The 18,320-nt window shown below is 47.2% G+C and overlaps 2 protein-coding genes across 5 annotated transcripts in view; both read left to right on the forward strand.

Annotated features, from left to right (window-relative positions):
- The window catches only part of LOC141172013 (sulfotransferase 2B1-like), a 388,130-nt gene that overhangs the window by 27,157 nt on the left and 342,653 nt on the right, over window positions 1-18,320 (forward strand). Inside the window, exon 1 of one of the 3 annotated variants that reach the window (XM_073655778.1) lies at window positions 2,325-2,401. The exons of the other annotated variants lie outside the window; for them this stretch is intronic. The gene's annotated coding sequence lies outside the window, so the exon portion shown is untranslated. Of the gene's footprint in view, window positions 1-2,324; window positions 2,402-18,320 lie in introns of those variants that run through there. 3 annotated transcript variants of the gene reach the window in all.
- The window catches only part of LOC141172014 (sulfotransferase 2B1-like), a 913,436-nt gene that overhangs the window by 27,151 nt on the left and 867,965 nt on the right, over window positions 1-18,320 (forward strand). The gene's annotated exons all lie outside the window — the stretch shown is intronic.

Here is an 18,320-nt window from a genome sequence, read left to right on the forward strand (position 1 = left end):
GATGATAGATACTGATTCCTGGTCTGCGGCTGGCCAGGTTTCAACTTCCCATTCTGCGGCACCAGTCAATTGTCCCAGCACAACAGCAGCTCTCTGCTTACCAGTCATAGAATACATGTCTATCACACCGCATATTTTTCTCTTGAATTCGGACAGGGTGTCTGGTTTGCCATTATACTGGGGAAGCCATTTCGCTTCACGGATATACGGGAGGGCCATGAGTATCAACGGGGTCATGACCCCTGCTGGTGGAGTGGCCGCTCCGGCCTGCGCAGCGCCGTTCGCAGGTTGGGCATCAGGAGCATTAACTGATGCTCCGGCGGCTTGCTGGTCGTCGGCCATGGTTGCGCCCCCCTAGTGAACCAGAGCCTACCTTCTTCACTTCTTATCAGGTAGGCCGCAGCTCTGCGGGTGACGGTCTTCTTCCAGGACCTTGCATCACTCACGTCTGATGTCAGAGCGTCCTCAGCAGGAAAACACATTGCATCTTGCCTTCCAACAGGCCTGGAGCAGTGTAGTGTTGGATGCGGGTGTTGGGGTTCCGGGCAGCACTCCCTCCTTACCTGAGAGAAGGAGACACCACACCTCTGGGTGAGGTGCAGTACCTCTGTGGCGACTGAACCCTCAGGGGCGCCACATGCCCATTTTAAATTACGTATGATATTTCCCTTCTTAAAAAACTTTCCAGGATTATTATCGAAAGAATATTTGCCCACCTCAGATGGACTTGTTATACTGCAGTAGCAATATAGTGATGCCACTGCAACCAACCAAGTCTGGCTGCACTATTTGTATCGAGGTAAATTTAGCACACCTCAGATGGACTTTTTCCACTGCTTGTACTTTATAGCGATGCTATTGCAACCAACCAAGTCTGCCTGTATGCTTTTATGGAGCTGTTTAAATGGCGTATAATATTTTGAGGCTGCAAAACCTTTACAGTACTTGTATCGCAGCAAATTTTGCACACCTCAGATGGACTTTTTTCACTACTTGCACTATACAGCGATGCTATTCTAATCAATCAAGTCTCGCTGTTTGCTTTTAATACACAACTTGAGCAGTATAAATTGAGTATCATATCTATTTTCACAATAATTTGCAGGAGTAAGAGCAAAAAGAATATTAGTAGCCCTGAGTTGCAATGAACCATATCTTGTCCGACACTATCCCTCCAGCAATATTAATATTGATTATAATGAGCCCTAATAAGAGCTGTTGTTGCAGATGAAAGAAATAAAAGTGGTGCTGAATCACTGGCTATAGTCAAAAGTGTGTCCCTCATTCAGCAGCACTTCTCCCTGCTCTGCCTGCTTCCATTGGTAGGCTGACGAGCATAGGGTCCCGGGTCTTATTAAGACCCGATAATGCTAGGCGGCCAGCCAATCACAGTAATGCCACTACCAACATGGCTACAGCATTGTATTGACTGGCAGTCAATCCCTGCATGTTTATTGGCTGTCTAAATAGCGTCAAATATGCGGGGCAGGGGCTTGAGCTTGTGCTCGATCATTCAAAAAGTACTCGCCAATTAACGAGCATCTCGAGCACTGTGATGCTCGGGCGAGTAACAAGTAATGACGAGCACGCTCAGTCATCACTAGTTGAAAACTAGACCCTCATCTTTTTCTCAAAGCATACTCTGAGCTCCCACATGGTTTTCACTTCCTTCTGGCATAAATTAGTAGGATCATAAAGATTGATTAACGTCCTTCTGCAAACTGGGTAGTGGCAGGAGGAAGTTAAGCAGGAGGCACTAGTAATGGCACACCCCAGAGCAAATGTATCAATTTCCTACTGAACAGATTCATTTAAAGCCTGAAAATGGAAGCTGTTTCTTAAGAAACCATTTGGTTTCGGTTTCACCCGGCTCCCTTAATGCAGTCCACAAATAGGACTGCCATGAATTTCTTAGTCAGAGCATTGTTGCCAAGCAGAACATCTCTGACAGTCGACATTAACTGTGGATTATCAACTGTAAGTATTATCTGGAAACTATTAGGTAGAAGAACAGTTAAAAGCTCATTCATATTCTCACATTCCAGAGGACTTTATTATTACAGTGCAAAGAGATCATTCAAGGTTCCTCCTCAAGCAGTAGGAGAAATACCTTCACAGTGCAATTCAGGTTAGTGGAGGCTCTGAGTTTAATAGTATTTTCATTCTAGTCTGCAGATTAATGATTACACTAGTTTGTCTTTACAGGTTACATTTCTTACTCAATCTATTTGACTGGGTAATAAGTTTACAGGTTATCATTTATATGTTATAAATGATAATGCTGTGTAAATATATATATTGTGAGTCACTTATAAACACTTCAGGAGGAGCTGAAATCATAATTACACACCAGGGATTTGCCCCGCTGCAGTTAAGAAGGTCCGAAAACGACGTATTCAAAGTAAGAGTGTTCAATTAGACTGTAGACTGCAAAAAGGGAAAGGGAGCAACACATACTATCAAAAAGTTTTTTGAATTTTCAACTTTAGATAACTGGCGTCAAACACCAACAATACCTGTCGATTTAAATGTCATTAGGAAAAAAACACTGAAAGCACTGGACAGGAGCACAGTGATCCTAATGTTGAATAACGTGTTTTGAAAATGAAAACAAATGGAGGGAGTTCCTGGCCAATGCTCAGGGTGAAGTCTTGACGCATATCCTATCCTACGGCCTGTACTATTTGTGGCTATTTTATTTCAACTGTATACTACTATTGGCATTCAGAACACTAGTCTTAGTGAATCGGGCCCCTAAAGTTTATGACTGAGTTGTGGAGAGGTGGAATAGATCTAGCTTTGGTCACCACAAAGGCCTTTGATTGTGTTGATGGGAATTTTCTACAGACAGTCTGGGAAGATGAGCTTCAGCACTTTTTTCTGAACTAGCTTAAAATATTTTGGCATGTTAAAAAAAAGCTTGTGTCCAAATGAATTTATATTCGTAAAACAACAGACATATCCTCTCCGAGTACGTACCCCTCCCAGGTCCAACGACAGCTTTCCGCCACTGCTCCAGTCTCTGTGCATTGGCTGCAGGTGTGACATCACAACAACAGTGTTCATCACTGCTGCATTCACTCGCTTAATTCTGTGGCTCTGGAATGAGCCGTAGAACTCAGTGATTGGCTGCAGTGGTGATGTGTGGTATAGCCGTGATGTCACTACTGCAGGCAATACATAGAGATCAGACCGCTGGCAGAGAGCCGGGGCTGGACCTGGGGAAGGTGGTTACTGTTTGAACTTATTGTTTTAAAAATATGCAATTGTTTGGGCATAAGGTTTTTTTTTACTTTTTTTGAACTTCTATTTATGCAGCCACTTATCTACCGCATCATTTACAGATGTCCCTTATGACTGATGAATGATTCTATACTTATCGGCCACCTTTTCAGCATCAATTACAATGGCGGTACTGACAATTGGTGCTGAATCCAAAGGGACCCTCTAGTCTCCTAAACCTTATTTCCTTCCCTAGCTTCTCCCTCAAGAAACCTTGAGAAATGCTATTGCCTACGTTAACCTCTTGAAATAAAGTTCTATTTTTCACATCTGACATGTCACTTTATGTGGCAAAAACTTTGGAATGCTTTTACATATCCAAGTGATTCTGAGACTGCTTTTTTTCTTGCCATATTATACTTTATGTAAAAAGAACATGTAAAATTTACAGAAAATTTGACAAATAAATGCTCTTTCTGAGTTCTAATATTTTTTTAAAAAGAAAGTACCATAATATTGTAAGGGTGACATTGGCCGAGATGTGTAATCGCGTCCCTAAGCACAAGTGAAGAGGGTCCCTTTTTCTTGATATTACTATAAACTGGATATTGCTAAATAATATTACAAAAACACCATAAAAAATATTATTGTGCGGGGTCCAAAAACGTAAAAACCAGCATAGAAAACACCTAAAATATAACTTTTACTAAAGGGGTTGTCCATTACTTTATATTACCCCCCCAATTTATGCCCCCGGGATTTTTGTAATGATCTTACGTTGCAGAAAATGCCTGTGAGCGGCACTATCACTGGCTAATCACAGGCATCACGTGACCCCCGGCTGCAGCCGGCTCTGACATCCGCTGATGTCACGACAAGCGCTGGTTGCAGCTGGGGGTCTTTGTCTTCCGCGTTCCAGGTGGATGCTAGACTGTGGGCAGGGTTACCCCCCGCGTCACACCCGGCATCCACCACGCGCTCTGCCGCTCCCCATTCATTGGTAAAGCGCTCGGTGGATGACTGTAACCCAGCCCACAACCCAGCAGCCACTGCAGGGACCCCAGCGCTGAGTCACGCCTCACTTGTCGTGACGTCAGCGCGGGGTCACGTGATGCCTGTGAGCGGTCACCAATAGCGCTGCTCACAGGTATTATCAGCAACGAAAGGTAATTATAAAAAGTCTTAGGGGCCCCGGGGAGATACATTGCGGGGGTAATATAAAGTACTGGACTACTTCTTTAAATTACACGTGAAACACAAAATTATAGAAAAACACTCCCAAAAAGATTAAAAAAATGAGGTATGTCTAATGATAGGGATGACCAAGACCAATAGCTCCAAAGGGAGGGTGTGATGCCATACGACTCATGTGGCCGCAATAAGGGATCATCCCGCATCATTTTCCTTTATTGCGGCCTTAGGAGTCAGATTCTGCATTGACAGGACATCTCCTCTCTAGAGATGAGCGAACTTGAAACTCAGAAAACATTCACCAATCAAAGTCGATACAAACATTGCACTTTCGGATTCGTTTTCGGATTCCCAAGCATTTTCCTCAAAATCGGCAAAATTCAACTAAAGTGTGGTAAATGATCGAGTTTCCACTAATTCTTTTGTTAGGACTTTGGCTAGGATCGTGGTGCTTTATGACGAGCGGGGATGATATGTTTGATAAGGAGAGGGGTGAAGAGAGGTCAAAGAAGCGGCGGACTGTTATTCTCTTTTTTTTCTTAACTCAATGTTAACGGCAGCCAATCAGGGTGTAGAGACAATCGACAACGTCTAGACACAAGTGCTTGTATCATTGGCTACCGAAATCACATGTCCCTCTCCATATAAAAAGCGGACATGTGGCTTCGGTGTCATTTTGTCAATATAACAGGGTAGTGAGGCTGATGCTGGAAGTAATTAGATAGTTAGCTAGGAGGTTTATTGTCAGCTAGTTCAGATAGATAGGATCTTTTGTCAAATCGACCTTCCAGCATATCAATCTATCCTGTGTGCTAATTGTGTGGTCCAGACACCAGTCCACATTTCAGTATCTAAATCCTTTGTGCTAATTGTGTGGTCTAGACACCAGTCCACATTTCAGCATCTAAATCCTTTTTGCTTATTGTGTGATCCATATAATTTACAGATTGCCAAAGGCAAACACTTCCTAACTATAGATTCCTAAGTTTAAAATATATATTTTAATGATGCCTATTTATTAGATATACGGAAATAGAAATATGTGCTCTATTAAAATCACCAATAATGTGATGGTCTTATTCCTTTGATCAGAGAGGTTCATATTGTAACAGATGTAATAATACATCAAGTCACACAAATAGTAGACCTTCAATCAGAATAGGGTATAATATATATGGCCTCTCAGACTATCAGTGCTATTCACTAAGTACAGCTATTTCAAAGGGAAATACAATGTAAAAGTATCTTTAGAATCTTAGCGTATTACAGGTGAGTTTAGTAATAAATAGCTGTAATAGCTAACCAAGATGGATAGTAATTAGTGATGAGCGAGCATGCTCGCTTCTGCTCGGTGCTCGCCCGAGCATCTCACTGCTCAATATGCTCGGCGCTCGCCGAGTATTTCCGGGTTGCTCGAGCGGGAACTTGGGTCCCCTCCCTGCATGTTTGGCGCTCTTTAGAGAGCCAATGAACATGCAGGGATTGCCTGCCATGCACTGTAATGCCGTAGCCATGTTGGTTGTGGGCATTACAGTGATTGGCTGGCTGCACAGCGTCATCAGGTGTATATAAGACCTGGCTCCGCCATGCTCGTCACAGTCACTCCAGATAAGACAGTGTAGGGAGAGCTGCTGCTGCGTCAGGGACAGATTTGATTGTGTTTTAGGTAGTGTAGGGAGAAAAGCCGTACATTACACATATCTATCTTAACAAACAGTCTTTCCGAGGACTAATCCATCTGCAGAGATATCAGGCAGGCAGGGTGTATAGGCAGGCAGTGTATATTGCAGACTTCAGTGCATAAAGCACAAGAGGCTCCATTCCAATTCTGCCTTCTGCTGTTGTTAAATATTGTTATACAAAGGCCCAGGTCTCAGGGGCCAGGAATACTTTTCTTTGGATCTTAATCCTCATTATTTGCTTAAAAAGCAATCCAGAGAACACCGTTTTTCTTCGCCATTTGCTTGTGTAGGGAGAGGTGCTGCAGTGTCAGGGACAGATTTGCTTATGTATTAGGTAGTGTGTAACATACAATAACAGGAGACACCAAGAGCTTTTAAATGCAAATACGAAAATTCTTTATTAAATAAATATATAAATTGTAAAAATTTCACATAGAGTCAATAAAACATCTACAATGTGTACAGGACAGAAGCAGACACCCCAAACAAATAACCACTCCAAGGAGTAAAGTGGAAGGTAATGAAGTTAACAAGTATACAAAAGCAACCTATCAGCACATTAACCACCAAGCAGAAAGACTATTAGGACGTAACATTAGATGAAGGGGAGCAGAAAATGCTGCTAAAACACCCCATAGCTAATCAAAACCAATCAGAGGGAACACTGAATGATAGCCCTCCTGAAAAATTGAGCTGAACTGGAACAAAAGTGAAACCAGTAGTGGACACTTACCCAAGGATAGGAGACCCCCCAGTGGAATGAAAGGGTGCTAAAACAACTTTGGGTAAGTGTCCACTACTGGTTTCACTTTTGTTCCAGTTCAGCTCAATTTTTCAGGAGGGCTATCATTCAGTGTTCCCTCTGATTGGCTTTTGATTAGCTATGGGGTGTTTTAGCAGCATTTTCTGCTCCCCTTCATCTAATGTTACCTCCTAATAGTCTTTCTGCTTGGTGGTTAATGTGCTGATAGGTTGCTTTTGTATACTTGTTAACTTCATTACCTTCCACTTTACTCCCTGGAGTGGTTATCCATTTGGGGTGTCTGCTTCTGTCCTGTACACATTGTAGATGTTTTATTGACTCTATGTGAAAATTTTACAATTTATATATTTATTTAATAAAGAATTTTCGTATTGGCATTTAAAAGCTCTTGTTGTCTTCTGTTATTATATGTATCTTGGAGCTATGCTGCTGTCCCGGCACTTTCTTACCTATTGATATTGACGTGCCTTCAGCAACCATGAATTTGGGTTTTGTGTTTCTAGTGTGTAACATACCTGTTTGCGGGCTTGCATGGTGCACCATCTCTCACTATGCAAGATCGCAAACTTGATCTTCAGTACAGTCTGCTAGCCTGGCTTCTATTCATGCTCTCTGTTTGTCTCTGTTCTGACTGCTTAGGGTGGCGGCCCGGTTACTTCCTGTTTCATGTAGCTGCTGTGGGCACACCCCTAATGCGTCCTCAGCCTATTGCTGTCTGTCACTGGATATTTAAACCAGCTCCACCTGGAAGCTGGTGCCTGAGCAACTCTAACATTCAGTGTGCTCCTTGACTCTGAATGTGCCAGGTCCTGTTCTGTTGTTGCCTGTCTGCCAACCTGGGGGCTGTATTCCCAGGCCTGTCTGAACTATTTTCTAGCCTGTTGTCTGTCCACCTTCATGGAGGCTGTATTTCCAGGCCAGTCTGAACACGCTCCTAGCCTCTTCGTCCCGCCATCTGGGGGCAGCATACGCAGACCCGCTCCTGTATCTCGCTGCAGTGTCAGTTCCTGTCTGAACACTCAGTTCCTGTCTGAACACTCACCTAGTCTGTTACCTGTTTTTCTCTATGTCCGTACCTTCCCTTTTTCTGCAGAGTCTGAACCTGCACCTAACTCCTACTCGTTGTCGCTGTACTTCCGTTTGTGAGTTTAGAGTTCACTAGCTACTTCATTGCAAGTATCTTGTGTGTATCTGGTTCTGCCTTTCCCTTCCAGTCTGTTCCATGTGAACAGAGCCCTGTCCCCTCTGCTCTGCCTTGCTCACCGCTCCGGCGGTTTCTGCTCGCTCTGCCCTGCTCACCGCTCCAGCGGCTAATCTCTGCTCTGCCTTACTCACCGCTCCGGCGGTTTCTGCCCGCACTGCCTTGCTCACCCCTCCGTCGGTTTCTCTCTGCTCTGCCTTGCTCACCGCTCCAGCGGTTCCTGCCTGCTCTGCCTTGCTCATTGCTCCAGCAGTTACTGCCTGCTCTGCCTTGCTCACCGCTCCGGCGGTTTCTGCCCGCTCTGCCTTGCTCACCGCTCCGATGGTTTATCTCTGCTCTGCCTTGCTCACCGCTCCAGCGGTTCCTGCCTGCTCTGCCTTGCTCACCGCTCTGGTGGTTTAAGCCCACTCTGCCTTGCTCACTGCTCCGACGGTTTATCTCTGCTCTGCCTTGCTCACCGCTCCGGCGGTTCCTGCCTGCTCTGCCTTGCTCACCTCTCCGGCGGTTCCCGCCTACTCTGCCTTGCTCACCGCTCCGGCGGTTCCTGCCTACTCTGCCTTGCTCACTGCTCCGGCGGTTCTTGCCTGCTCTGCCTTGCTCACCGCTCTGGCGGTTCCTGCCTGCTCTGTCTTGCTCACTGCTCCGGCGGTTCCTGCCTGCTCTGCCTTGCTCACCGCTCCGGCAGTTCCCGCCTGCTCTGCCTTGCTCACCGCTCTGGCGGTTCCTGCCTGCTCTACCTTGCTCATCGCTCCGGCGGTTCCTGCCTGCTCTGCCTTGCTCAAAACTCTGGCGGTTCCTGCCTGCTCTGCCTTGCTCACCGCTCTGGCGGTTCCTGCCTGCTCTGCCTTGCTCACCGCTCCGGTGGTTCCTGCCTGCTCTGCCTTGCTCACCGCTCCGGCGGTTCCCGCCTGCTCTGCCTTGCTCACCACTCTGGCGGTTCCAGCCTACTCTGCCTTGCTCACCGCTCCGGCGATTCCTGCCTGCTCTGCCTTGCTCACCGCTCCGGCGGTCCCTGCCTGCTCTGCCTTGCTCACCGCTCCGGCGGTTTATCCCTGCTCTGCTTGCTCACTGCTTCGGTGGTACCTCTCTGCTCCGCCTTGCCTACCGCTCCGGCGGTTCCTCTCTGCTCTGCTTGTCTACCGCATCTGTGGTTCTGTTCCTGAATCCCAGTCTGTACTGGACCCTATCCAGCCTGTGCTCCAACCTGCTCGTACCTCCCTGTCTGCACGCCAGCCGTACTTGTCAGTATCCTCCTGTCTGCATACCAGCCGTGCCTTCCAGTATCCTCCTGTCTGCACGCCAGCCGTGCCGGCCAATACCCACCTGTCTGTGTGCCAGTCTAAGCTGCCTGTTCCTGTTTTCCCCGGTGTGGGTCAACAGGCGTGTCCGGGGTCTGGCCTGGAGTAGCACCTGGTCCCTCTGCTCGGTTCCTCCCTGGTGCACGGCGTCGTTAGCCGTCGTGTGACCTTGGTCGGATCGGGTTGATACTTAGTTACGCCCCTCCAGGCACTCTCCGGTTCATGGCACAGTGGAATCACTAAATCACGCACACGCTAGTCAGCCCAGGCATGTGCATAACATAGTGTAGGGAGAAAAACCATACATTACACATATCCATCTTAACAAACAGTCTTTCTGAGGACTAATCTATCTGCAGAGATATCAAGCAGGCAGGGTGTATAGGCAGGCAGTGTATATAGCAGACTGCAGTGCATATAGCACAAGAGGCTCCATTCCAATTCTGCCTTCTGCTGCTGTTAGGTATTTCTATAAAAAGGCCCAGGTCTCAGGGGCCAGGGATACTTTTCTTTGGATCTTAATCCTCATTATTTGCTTAAAAAGCAATCCAGAGAACACCATATTTTTTGCACCATTTGGTTGTTGGCACTGTAAAATACAGCCAGGTCCTTTCCATATTAGAGCGCAAGAAATCCAGCTATTTAAAACAGTTTTTTCTCCATCAAACGGATCACATATATGTTGTCAGAAAATACTGCCATTTCCGGCCTCCATTAAAAATTTCCTTTAGTGTGTCATTGAAGCAATTCACTGCAGTTTGCTGTTCAAACTACTTACCTACAGGCCAGGTATGTAAAACTCTGTTTTCTCCGTCACACGGATCACATATAAGTTGTCAGAAAATACCGCCATTTTAAAAATTTCCCTTAGTGTGTCATTGAAGCAATTCACCGCAGTTTGCTGTTCAAACTACTTACCTACAGGCCAGGTATTTAAAACTCTGTTTTCTCAATCACACGGATTACATATAAGTTCGCTCCAAACTCAGTCATTTGTATTGAGCGTGGAAGATACTGTCCTCCAGTTAAAATGGGCAAGGCACGTGGCAAGGTATGGGGAACTGGATGAGATGGTAATGGTGCATGCAGAGGCCGAGGACAAGGCCGTGGGCAAGCCAAAATTGTGCCACATCAAACACCCACATCTTCTCGCCTGACCTTCCTGTCCCAATTTCTAGAGGATCACAGCACACCACTATTGAACCCAGAGCAGTGTCAAAAGGTTGTTGGTTGGATAGCGGATAATGCTTCCAGTCACTTAGCCACCACCACCACCACCCTGTCTTCCACACGGTCAAGTCACAGCAGCCGTGAGTCTGGACTGCATATTCCTCACCCTGATTCCCCTTCCTCCCACCATGCCGAGTACCCAGAAACAACTGATGCCACACTTGGACACTCTGAAGAGCTGTTCACTTTACCATTTATAGATTTGGGCCTCTCGCCCGGTCCACTTGAAGCGGTGCAAGAGGAGATCGCGTGCAGCTATGCCCAAATATTTGAGCAGCCACGGTCACACGAAGGCAACATTGGGAAAGTGTCACAAGAGGTGGACGATGATGAGACACAATTGTCAGAAAGTCAGGAGGAGGACCAGGGTGCGGAAGTGGAAGACGAGTTAGTGGATGATATAGTAACTGACCCAACCTGGCAGGAGGACATGCAGAGTGAGGACAGCAGCACACAGGGGGAGGGAGGCAGAGCACCCCAACAGGTAGGAAGAAGCAGTGTGGTGGCCGTAGACAGAAGGCAGGCAAACGTTCCCCGTAACACCAACATGAAGGAAGTTGCCAGTACAACTGTTAGGTCTTCCCGAGTCTGGTTGTTTTTTAAAGACTCTGCCGATAACCTCAAAAAGGCCATTTGCACCACCTGCCAGGACAGCATCAGCAGGGGTGGCAAAACGACCAGCCTGACCACCGCCAGCATGATCAGGCACATGGCAGCAAAGCAACCAACTTTGTGGGCTGAACCCCAGGGTCCAGGAACAGTGTCTGCGGGTGGCACCATTGCTTCTTCCGCTGTTGTGCATGCAAGCCAATCCCCTGTACATGGTGCATGCAAAGATGCCTCCTGCCCTGCACCTGTCATTGCACACTCTCAAGTAGCAGCAACAGGAAGCACGTCCATGTCCTTGTACCATCTGAGGGTTCAGTTGTCCATACCCCAGTCTTTGGAACGCAAACGCAAATATGCAGCCAACACCCCACAGGCCACACTACTAAATTCTCACATTTCACATCTGCTTGCGCTCGAAATTTTGCTTTTTAGGCTCGTGCAGAAGGAAGCATTCCACAACCTGATGGTGGCGGCCGTCCCTCGGTAATCGGTGCCCAGCCGCCACTATTTCTCCCGGTGTGCCATCCCCACATTACACAAGCACGTGTCCCAAAACATTAGCGTGCTCTCAACAACGCAGTTACCGGTAATGTCCACCTAACCATGAACACGTGGACAAGTGCTTGTGGGCAGGGATTGTACATCTCGCTGACGGCAAACTGGGTTAATATAGTGAAAGCAGAGACCCAGTCAGACCTTGGGACGGAACACGTCCTCCCGGCACCAAGGATTGCGGGCCCTAGGTCAATCAGTGTTGCCCCCACGGTCTACAGCTCCTGCACCTCATCCTCCTCAGCCTCCTCCTCCTCTTCAGCCTTCATCTCCGAAATAACGACATCAGTCACAAGTTGGAAGCACTGCAACACTGCCTCGGCCAAGCGGCAACAGTCTGTGCTGAAGCTAATATGCTTAGCTGAAAAACCGCACAATGCTGAAGAGTTGTGGACAACTCTGAAAGAGCAAGTAGATCTGTGGCTCACACCGCTGAACCTACAGCCAAGCATGGTTGTGTGTGACAATGGTCGGAACCTGGTGGTGGTTCTGAGGCGAGGCAAACTCACACACGTACCATGCCTGGCCCATGTGCTTAACCTCGTGGTTCAGCGGTTTCTCAAATCCTACCCGGAGCTGCCGGATCTGCTTGTTAAAGTATGCTGCCTATGTGCCCATTTTAGAAAGTCAGCTACAGCTTCTGCCGCCCTTGCCATGCTTCAGCAGCATTTGCAGCTTCCGACTCACAGACTGGTGTGTGATGTCCCCACGCATTGGAACTCTACACTGCAGATGTTGGGAAGGATTTGTGAGCATAAGAGGGCAGTTGTTGAGTACCAGCATCAACAAGGCCATCGGTATTCCGTTCAGACTCTACACATAAGACCTCAGGAGTGGACATGGATGTCAGACATCTGTACCATTCTCCAATACTTTGAGGACTCCACCAAGAGGGTGAGCGGCGATGACGCTATAATTAGTGTCACCATCCCGCTTCTCTGTCTTCTGAAATGCTCTCTGCTCACAATCAAAGAGGATGCATTGCAGGCGGAGCACGATGAGATGGATCAAGGAACCATACAGGGTGATTACACACAGCCAAGCCTCATCTCATCCCAACGTGGATTGGGTGACAATGAGGAAGAGGAGGAGGAGGAAGGACAGGAGCTAGTTTCATGCACTATAGACATTACTACCTGCACAGCTGTCAAACCGTCTGTTCAGCGTGGATGGCCAGAGGACAGAGAGGAGGAGGAGGAGGAGAGCATGGTTAGTCATGCTCTTGGTGAGGACACAGAAGTCTTGCCTGAGTTTATGTTACGCTGCCTTTCCCATGACCCTCGCATTCTCAAAATTTTGGATGATAGCCCTTACTTGTTGGTGACACTTTTAGACCCACGCTGAAAGGAGAACTTTCTATCTCTTATTCCTGAGGCGGACAGGTCTACAAAAATGGGGCTGTACCAAAAGGCCCTTGTTGCGGAAAATTAAAGAAATTACCATCTGAAAACACTGGCGGCAGAGGGCACACTTCGTTGGACAACCAAGGAGTACAGGCGAGAGAGACACAACTTCAATCCAGCAGAGGCAGGGGAACACTGTCAAAGTTCTGGGAGAGTTTTCTCAGACCCTCCCATCGCACAGGCCCAGAGGCGCGGGGTACTCTCACAAGGAGTGCAGAGTTTGGGAAGATGCTGACGGAGTACCTTGCCGACCGTACCAACGTCCTCCGTGATTCCGCTGTGCCTTATAATTATTGGATATCCACACTGGATATGTGGAATGAACTGGCTCTCTATGCCTTGGAGGTCCTGGCCTGTCCTGCCACCAGCGTTTTATCAGAGCGGGTTTTTAGTGCCGCTGGTGGAATTATAACTGATAAGCGCATCCGCCTGTCAACTGAAAATGCTGACAGGCTGACTCTTATAAAAATGAACAAGGGCTGGATTGGGCCAGACTTCTCAACACCACCGAATGATAGCAGCGTAACATAAACTCAAATCCAGTGTCTTTTTTGGGAGGTATATTCCCATGCACCTTTTCACACCCACACATGGGTATACGCTTTCTGATTTTGGCTATTTGCTCTTGTCCTCCTCCTTATCCTCATCCTCAACCACCATATCACCAGGGTGACCGTGGTCCGTGATGCAACACCCACATAATTTTTTTAAAGGGTGTTTATGATGCCCGTAAAAAATTGTTTTTATATAGTATGTTCATGTATACCCCCCAGGGGTAAATTTTTGTCAGCCCATACACTTAGTGCATTGGCATTACAAGTATAGGAGGCCCGCTCCTTTCTAATGGGAACATTTTTTTATGAGGCCATCCTCCACCTCTCTTCCAAGGGTCATTGAAGTGCTTCCAAATTTTTGGCAGCCCTTGCATTCACTGCATAGGCCAACACTATGGTAGATTCTCTCCTTTCTAATGGGAATTTGTCGTTACTGTGACCCTGCTCTATGTGTCTTTAACTTCTTAGTGGGGTTTTTCCTAAAATTAGTCAGACGTTGGACTCACTGCATACCCTTTAACTGTATAGCAGACCCTCTCCTTTCTAATGGGAACATGTCGAACCTTGTTACTGTGACCCTTCTCTATGTGTCTTTAAATTTTTAGTGGGTTTTTTCCTAAAATTGGTCAGCCGTTGGACTCACTGCATACCCTATAACTGTATAGCAGACCCTCTCCTTTCTAATATGAATTTGTCGTTACTGTGGCCCTACTCTATGTGTCTTTAATTTCTTAGTGGGGTTTCTCCTAAATTTGGTCAGCCGTTGGACTCACTGCATACCCTATAACTGTATAGCAGACCCTCTCCTTTCTAATGGGAACATGTCGTACCTTGTTACTGTGGCCCTGCCCTTTGTGTCTTTAAATTCTTAGTGGGCTTTTTCCAAAAATTGGTCAGCCATTGGACTCACTGCATACCCTATAACTGTATAGCAGACCCTCTCCTTTCTAATGGGAATTTGTCATTACTGTGGCCCTGCTCTAAGTGTCTTTAATTTCTTAGTGGGTTTTTCCTAAATTTGGTCAGCCGTTGGACTCACTGCATACCCTATAACTGTATAGCAGACCCTCTCCTTTCTGATGGGAACATGTCGTACCTTGTTACTATGGCCATGCACTATGTGTCTTTAAATTCTTAGTGGAGTTTTTCCTAAAATTGGTCAGACGTTGGACTCACTGCATACCCTATTACTGTATAGCAGACTCTCTCCTTTCTAATGGCAACATGTCGTACCTTGTTGCTGTGGTCCTGCTCCATCTGTCTTTAAATTCTTACTGGGGTTTTTCCTAAAATTGGTGACTCATTGTACTCACTGAATACCCTATAACTGTATAGCAGGTCCTCTCCTTTCTAATGGGAACATGTCATACCTTGTTACTGTGACCATGCTCTATGTGTCTTTAAATTCTTAGGGTTTTTTTCCTAAAATTGGTCAGTCGTTGGACTCACTGCATACCCTAAAACTGTATAGCAGACTCTCGCCTTTCTAATGGGAATTTGTGGTTACTGTGGCCCTGCTCTATGTGTCTTTAATTTCTTAGTTGGGTTTTTCCTATATTTGGTCAGCCGTTGGACTCACTGCATACCTGTCACACTGACTCTGCGTAGAGGAGGACAGGGGCCTAAGCTGACCCTAAGCTGGGGCCCTGACTAATCCCTCTACCTGGAGGTACTGTTAAAGGTACAGAGGTCCAGGCCGCCAGCGTAACCCCTACCTCCTGAGGATCCCTGCACCTCAGTAATCTAGTCCTGAGAAGGACCCCGATCACAACAATAGGGGACAGGAAATAATATGCCAACACACAGTACTTAGACGAACGAGACAGTACAAGGGTCAAACCAAAAACCACCTTTCATACAAAAACTACACCACAACTACAGAGGGAACACCAACGGGAAAGGAGATAAATGATAAAGCGAGGAAGGGAAAAACCACACCAAATACACTTAGCTCAGAACTCCAAAATACCACGATCCGCTCTGTTTGTCTGTATGAAATGCTTTCACCGACACTTCCCTAACAGACCGGCAGGCATTTGAAGGAGTCCCACAACTGCAGCATTGATTGCAGCTGGGCGAGGCTGGACCTCGTCTAGCACAGAGAGAGAGAGTTAACTCCCTCACTGCCGAAAAACACAAAACACCAAAAAACTCAGCTGAGAGAAGTCAGGCTGTGTAATCGTGACGATCTTCGTGGCGACACACCCGTGACAGTCCCCCCCCTTCTAGGAGGGGCTTCCGGACCCTCAGGGCCAGGTTTATCCGGGTGAGTCGTGTGGAAGGCCCGAAATAATCGGTCTGCGTTAATATCCGACGCAGGAACCCACATCCTCTCCTCAGGACCATACCCCTTCCAATGAACCAGGTACTGAAGGGACCGGCGATTAAAGCGTGAATCGATGACCTTCGATACCTGGAACTCCAAGTTACCATTGACCACCACTGGAGGGGGAGGTAAAGGTGACGGTATCACCGGCGCCACATACCTCTTAAGCAACGATCTGTGGAACACTTTGTGAATTTTAAACGTAGGGGGGAGGTCAAGACGGAATGCCACCGGATTAATTATAGAACTGATCCTGTATGGCCCGATGAACCTGGGACCCAGTTTCCAGGAGGGAACCTTAAGTTTTATATTCCTGGTAGACAACCATACCCGATCGTTCACACTTAGGTCCGGACCAGACACTCTCCTCCTATCAGCCATACGTTTGTATCGGTTCCCCATAGTATTCAGATTCTTCAGCACCCCTCTCCATACTGAAGCGAGTGATGAGGAAAATCGTTCCTCCTCAGGAACCCCCGAAGAGCCCCCCCTACTGAAAGTACAAAACTGGGGGTGAAAACCATATGCCCCAAAAAACGGGGACTTACCAGTTGACTCGCTCCGCCTATTAATAAGAGCAAACTCTGCCAGAGGTAAGAAAGAAGCCCAGTCCTCCTGGTTCTCTGACACAAAACACCGGAGATATGTCTCCAAACTCTGGTTCATACGTTCCGTCTGACCATTGGTCTGAGGATGAAAAGCCGATGAGAACGATAAATGCATCCCCCGCGATGTACAAAATGCCTTCCAGAATTTGGACACAAACTGAGACCCCCGATCTGACACCACATCGGAGGGTACCCCGTGAAGCCTCACAATCTCCCCAATGAACACCTGCGCAAGAGTTTTAGCATTAGGAAGAGCAGGAAGAGCGATAAAATGTGCCATCTTGCTGAACCTGTCCACTACAACGAGTATGACCGTTTTACCCGAAGTCGGCGGGAGGTCCGTAATGAAGTCCATAGACAGATGAGTCCAAGGACGCTCCGGGATCTTCAAAGGTAAGAGGGCCCCAGACAGACGGGTATGTGAGGTCTTAGAGCGCGCACAAACCCCACAGGACGCGACAAAAGTTACCACCTCCCTATGTAAGTTAGGCCACCAAAACCGACACGAGAGGAGATCCACCGTTGCTTTACTCCCCGGGTGTCCTGCCAATGCTGAGTTATGGTGTGCCTCGATCACCTTTTGTCGCAACTGATCTGGAACAAACAGTCTCCCTGGAGGTCCAACAGGGGTGTCCCCCTGAGCATCCAATACCTCCTCCTCAAGCTCAGAGCATACTGCCGAAACCACCACCCCCTCCTGAAGGATAGGAACCGGGTCGTCCGTATTCCCGGCCCCAGGGAAACTACGAGATAAGGCATCCACCTTTACATTTTTTGACCCAGGACGATATGTAACGACAAAATTAAACCTGGTAAAAAACAATGACCACCTAGCTTGTCTGGGATTCAGACGTTTTGCGGACTCCAGATATAGCAGGTTCTTGTGATCGGTGATGACGGTGACCGGATGGACTGCCCCCTCTAAAAAATGGCGCCACTCATCAAAAGCTAACTTAATGGCCAAGAGTTCCCTATTGCCAACATCGTAATTCCTCTCAGCGGACGACAATTTTTTAGAGAAAAAGGCGCACGGATGCCACTTACCAGGGGACGAACCTTGTGACAATACTGCTCCCACCCCTACCTCGGAAGCGTCTACCTCTACAATGAATGGCTGTGACGCATCAGGTTGAATGAGTATGGGTGCCAAGGCAAAACATTTTTTCAAAGAGGAGAAAGCTTGACAAGCCTTGTCAGACCACCTAGAAAAATCCGTCCCCTTTTTGTCACGTCTGTGAGAGGTTTAACCATGGACGAGAAATTACGAATGAACTTCCAGTAATAATTAACAAACCCCAGGAAACGTTGTAGTGCCTTAAGATTCTCTGGCAGATCCCACTCCAGAACTGCCCGCACTTTCCCAGGGTCCATACGAACACCGGACGCTGAAACCAGGAAGCCCAAAAACTGGAGTTCCTGTACGGCGAACACACACTTCTCCCATTTGGCGTACAGTTTATTATCCCGCAAGATCTGTAACACCTGCCTAACATGCTCCTGATGAGACACAAGATCAGGCGAGTAAATTAAGATGTCATCCAGATATATGACCACAAATTGACCCACCAGGCGGCGAAAAATGTCATTAACAAAGTGTTGGAACACCGCCGGGGCATTAGTCAGACCGAATGGCATGACAAGGTTCTCATAATGCCCCTCCGGTGTGTTAAACGTCATCTTC

The sequence above is a fragment of the Phyllobates terribilis genome, unplaced genomic scaffold (assembly GCF_046119375.1).
Source record: "Phyllobates terribilis strain yellow unplaced genomic scaffold, ASM4611937v1 Scaffold_12__6_contigs__length_324123572, whole genome shotgun sequence".
In the NCBI taxonomy this organism is placed as follows: Eukaryota; Metazoa; Chordata; class Amphibia; order Anura; family Dendrobatidae; genus Phyllobates; species Phyllobates terribilis.